At 35.8% G+C, this 5,781-nt stretch overlaps 1 pseudogene; it reads left to right on the top strand.

Moving 5' to 3' along the window:
• Positions 1-813: 813 nt before the first annotated feature.
• LOC18435621 (DNA repair protein XRCC3 homolog pseudogene) lies at positions 814-2,068 on the top strand (annotated as a pseudogene).
• The last annotated feature ends 3,713 nt before the right edge of the window (positions 2,069-5,781 follow it).

Raw genomic sequence — 5,781 nt, 5'->3', positions numbered from 1 at the left:
GTGTACTTTCATCTTTACATCAACCTCAATACATGGCCATCTTTAATCAAATTTGAGTGATTTAGGTGCGGACTTTAAAATTTTAGGTAAAATACAAATGCTCCACATATATGCGAAAATTATGAAGGCGTTTAGTCAACTTTCTCTCTTTTTTTTTTCTTTTTTTTTTTAAATTTTTTTTCCAAAATGGCCCTTCGATCAACTTGATTTTTGATTTTTTTTGTTTAGTTTTCTTTTTTTTAGATTTTTTTAGTTTTTTTGTTAGTAGGGAAGTGCCTTAAAGTTTGAGGCACTACCCTACTAACAAAAAGCAAAAAAATTTAAAATTCAGGTTGACTAAAGGGCAATTTTGAAAAAAATTAAAAAGAGAGTTGACCAATCTTCTTTATAATTTTCGCATATAAGTAGAGCATTTTGTATTTTACCTCAAATTTTAAAATCCATACGTAAATTACTCATAAAATTTTCATTTATTCTTCAAAAAAAGAAAAGTAAGATGTGGCTAGGAGTCACAATTTCTATACAAATTTCAATTTATTCACTTTCTTGTGGACAACGAATCTCGGAGTCGAGCATATGGACGTATCAAGTAAGAGAGAGATCTGGTGGAAGCTATACTTAAGCTCCAAAAAAATTGAGATATTTTAGGAAATATGTGAAGAACAAAAAATTGATATATTTCACCAAAAGCTACTGTTTCTTAAAAAAAATAGTTTAGTTTAATGATCCTTCAAAAAAAGTAAAGCATATTAGAAAGCATAATTAGGCTAGGTTGACAGTCCTTGAGTCGGGTGCTAGGTCTAGACCATGACAATGGACCTGGCAAATCAGGTCTTGGTGTAAGATATCCCGACCCAACTTTGAGTTTGAGTACAACTTCGATAAGGAAATTTGTCCAGGTCCGAGTCTAAGCCTTGTACATTGCGAGTCTTATCCCGACTTGCTTAACCTTGGCCTGACTTGATTAACCTCGGCCCGAGTTTAAGCCTTGTACATTGCAGGTCTGATCCTGACCTGATTGACCATGGCCCATCCAGGCCGCGCAAGTCCTCTGGCTCCCCCTCTAGGACAGGAAACCAGACCCATTTTCACCTCTACAATAGCATTCTAGGTAGAGAATGATAGAGATAGCGTTTAGGGCAAGGATTAGAGAAAATTAAGTAGGGATCATATTAGGGAGGGGGTTAATTACAAAATAGAAACACGTTGTTTACAAATTGTCGCCACAACAGATTTTTTACGTATAAACAAACAAGAAGTTCGAAATATCAGACAACTCTCTCCTTCTCTATCTCTTTCTGAACATCGAAACTCCCCTTCATTTTCCTCTTTTTCCCTTTCACCATCAGAACCCGAAAGCGAAACCCATATATACACACACACTCTCTCTCTCTCTCTCTCTTAAAAACAGCAGAGCATAGTCGTGAGAGAACCCAATGTCTTCTTATGCCTTATAGCAAGAAGGAGAAGAAACCCTGAAACCCATTCCTCTAACCCTAATCCCCTCTGAGAAGTGTACTCTAGGCTGCCCTATCCTTGACTCCTTCTTTAATGGTGGAATCCCTTGTGGCTCTATAACTGAGCTTGTTTCAAAGAGCTCGTGTGGAAAGACCCAACCCTCTCTGCAACTTCTTCTCTGCCCTCTCCTCCCTCTCTCATGGTGGTCTCAACTCAACCTCTCTCTACATTTTCTCAGAGCCTCATTTCCCCTTTCGTCGCCTCAAAACTCTCTCTGCAACATTCAAGCACCAAAACCCTAGCCCCAGTTTCGACCCCTGTGACCACCTCCTCGTTCATGGAGTCCAGACTTCTGAAGAGCATCGAGAGTTCCTGGATCGAGTCGAAACCCTAATTTCTCAGAGCCTCAGATAAGGCCTGTGAAGCTGGTGGTATTGGACTCCGTTGCTTCCCTTTCCTTTTTAGGTCTGAGTTAGACAAGCTCCTAGCTGATCTATCTCGAAGGTCTTCTCTCTTCTTCAAGATCGCTTCAAAGCTCAAGGCTTTAGCGTCGAAATTCGAGGGAGAAAGGTTTGCCCGGCTTTTGGCGAAAGTTGCAGAGACTGCTTAGCATAACGTAGGGATTAATAACGAAACCCAATATGGTCCATGTAATTTTATCTAAGGATCAATAACGAATGGCCTCATGTCACAATCTTTTCTTTTTGCCAACACAACACAACACAACACAACCCTTGTGGATACCCAGATTAAGAACCAACGTTTTTGTATCAGTGTTTTAGAATATGGATCCATCAAATCACCCACCTAATAGTTCCGTACTAGTGATCTAGATTGGTAAATCGGTAGTAAATAAAGCAAATAAATAATAAAAAATTACATAATTGACAATCGGGCCATTCTAATCTGTATGAAAAACAAATCATCTGTTAATAAAATTTAATCTGGATGGACGATTTCTGATATGAATTGATGTATTTTCAAAAACCCATACCAACATATTAGTTGAGCAAATCACCCAGCACGTACCATTCAACTTGTCACGTGGATGGACTTTTGCAATGACATTGGTACTATTGCTTCGGTCAGATTTGAGCTGGTTCGATCAAAAAAATATCTATATAAAAATATTTTTTATTTTTTATTTTTTTTTATTTTCTCATCATTTTTTGTAAATTTTATATATAAATATCTAATTTATTAATATTGAATTAAAAAAAGTTTGAACTCCCAAAATAAAAAAGATTATGAGGCAAATATGACAACCATGGGAGAAAGTGCACAACAAAGAGACATGCCTAGATGCAATGGCGTCTTTATGATCTTGACCTCCATGGATTACACAACAAATAGGTATGCCTAGATGCAATGGCCTCTTTATGATCTTTACCTCCATTGTCTTTTTGTGCAAGACTAAACTTGACCAACCAAACCCTGGCATTTTTATTTTTTTTTGACAATATCCGAAATCTTATTATTCAAAGTTGCAGTCACAAAATAGAGTTTACATCATCACAGACAACGAAAGCGTCAAGCAATTCCCCTTTCTTAGTGAAAGAGTCGGCCAACTCATTTTCTTCCCTAAAAATATGTTGAAAAGACCCATAATAGTAGCAATATCCATAATCTGCAATTAAATTTGATGAAATTTCCATGACACATTTTCCTCTCGCTTGCACCAACGAATAGTGTTTAAAAAATCTCCTTCAATCAAACATAATTGGCCCCACAACCTTTTCAAATACATGATATAAGCTTTGCAATAATAATGTCATCTATTAGCCGTAGCCACTCCACACGAACCAGCAAAACAAAAAATGAACGATCCATTACAATCTCTAAAAACTCCACCAATGCTTGCTACACCTGGATTGCCAAAGGCGCATCCATCAAAATTCAACTTGAAAGCATCACTTGGTGGTGGACTCCAAACAACTCCCGAAAGACTCTTCACCCTCCTTAACTTGAACAGGTTTGAGAGATTTACTTGTACATCAATTTCAGACACTCCCCATCCCTCTTTAGTAGATGAAAACCAACTCTATGAGATATAGAATATGTAATCAAAACCCTATCAGAGGATCTTTCAAAAGTTTTGCGATTTCATTCCTTTCACACCTCCCACAATATAACTCCCCTCGTATTCATCCAAATCACTTTGCCAACTTCAAGAATGTTTATAAAGGAATATCATACACATAAGCTGGAGTCACCCAATGCATATCTAATTGCAAAAGGCACCAATTCCAAATTCTGTTTACAAAGAAGGTGCTACGCAGCATCATTCTTACCTATCAACATTAAGCAGCACCTTACCTCCATTTAATAAGATTATCAATAGTAAATATATTCTCTTGCATTACCAACTAAATGGAAATTTGAATTTTATGAGGTACGGGCCATTACCAAATCTGAGGGAGATTATGGTCCGACCATCTAACTCTACCGTTTAAGAGTAGTCAATGAACCGATTTTACAGAAAAGTGCCCATCAAACTCCAAATCCCAAATTAATTCATCTGAACCTCTATCGGAAACATGAACCGAATCCAAAGACTACATTAATAACATATATTGGTCAAATAAACTGTTTAGGATGCTATTATAAATAAAATTAATATTCCACACAACCTGATTATCCGTCTCTCAACCAAGTCACTTTAGCATAAGAACTACTGCTCTTTCAAACCCTGGCATTTTATTTTACTCTTTTCAAGATCATATGGCCTTCTCCCGCGGAAGCGCACAACACACTAGCTCCCTGTGGCAAAAGATACTCTACAGGACTTTACACGGATAACAAATGTACATGATGCTCCCACGGGAGCATATAAGTTTTTGGCCTTTTTCCCTTCCTTTTCTAGTACAAGGTACTACAACTAGGCTCCAAGATTTGTAAAGAACCCGAAAGGAGAAGAATTTCCCATGGTAAAAGGGATTGTGAGTAAGAATAATTTGGAATTCACCTCAAACCATCTAATTCGACATTTAATGAGTAAGAATAATTGTAACTGTATAAAAAATAAAAAGCATCTAGTTCGACATTTAATGAGTAAGAATAATTACGACTGTATAAAAAATAAATGGTATCTTTATGGACAACCCCACAAGTAAAATAGTAAAATCAGGCCCCAACTGTAGTATGGTGTCTAATGATTATAGAAAAATTTTATATAAGGTTGCAACCTTGAAATATAGAATTACATATGCACCTTAAAAATCTATCAGAAAAGATTTTTTTAATGTTGAAAAACACTCTAATTGATCATCTCGACAACGAAATGCATGAATATGAGAAAAGAAAAAAAGATTTTGAGTCCCAGAAAGAGTATATCTTGTGACACATTATCTAGACCATACATTTTCAAGATTTTTCATATGTTTATAGATATACTTGATTTCAGGGATTAAAAAATCACCGAGTCGAGCCGGACTCGCCCTGTTCGACTCGAAAATCGCCATAGAACGAGCCGGTTCCACGAATAAATCAAGAATCGCTGGTGTCCAGAGAGAACCAGGCGATTCCCAACTGTGACTCGCGAGTCAGACCGAGTCACCCTCAAGAACACGGGTTGCACAGTGTTCTTCAAGGGATTTCAATTTTTTTTGTCATTTTGTTATAGATTTTCAACTTTTTCAGCCTTATGAACGAATCTTACAGGCTTTAATACAAATTTTGCATAATTTCAGTCAATAAAAAGAATTAAAAAGCACTGCTTTTTATCAACAAATTTCGATCGAAGAGTGAGTTTTAGGGTTTCCGCCATTTCACTGATTTCAAGCGAAAGAACGCATCATTTTTTGCAAAATTTCAGGGTGAGTGATCGTAAGAGCGTTGGTCAGAATTTTATGTTCATAATTTGTGATTATCTTGGAGGAATACATATCAATTTTGAGTTTCAAGGCACGGGTGCACGAAGAATAGGTAAGAACTGTGTTTTTTTTTTTTTTTTTTTCTGCCATGTGATCAAATTCAATCAATATTTTACAAATCATGTATTAAATTTATAGGATTTTGATTCGTTGTAGTGTTGTTTATCATCACATGTATTCAATTTGATTATATTTATTCAATTTGAGTTGGATTTTATAGAAAAAAAGAGTGATGTCTGTTTAAAAAAATATGGGCTGCGGTTTTTTTTTTTTTGCCTCCATTTTATCAATTTTAGTAATATTTTGTAAAGAATGTGTTGAATTTATAGGATTTCAATTCGTTATAGTGTTGTTTATCATCACATATATTTAATTTTATCTGATTTATTCAATTTGAGCTTGATTTTTAAGATTGAATGACTGATATCTGTGAAGAACTACTTTTTTTTTT

This window comes from Amborella trichopoda, chromosome 12 (assembly GCF_054954075.1).
Source record: "Amborella trichopoda isolate Santa Cruz 75 chromosome 12, AtrichopodaSantaCruz75HAP2 v2.0, whole genome shotgun sequence".
In the NCBI taxonomy this organism is placed as follows: domain Eukaryota; kingdom Viridiplantae; phylum Streptophyta; class Magnoliopsida; order Amborellales; family Amborellaceae; genus Amborella; species Amborella trichopoda.
This window is presented reverse-complemented; position numbering and strand designations above follow the sequence as displayed.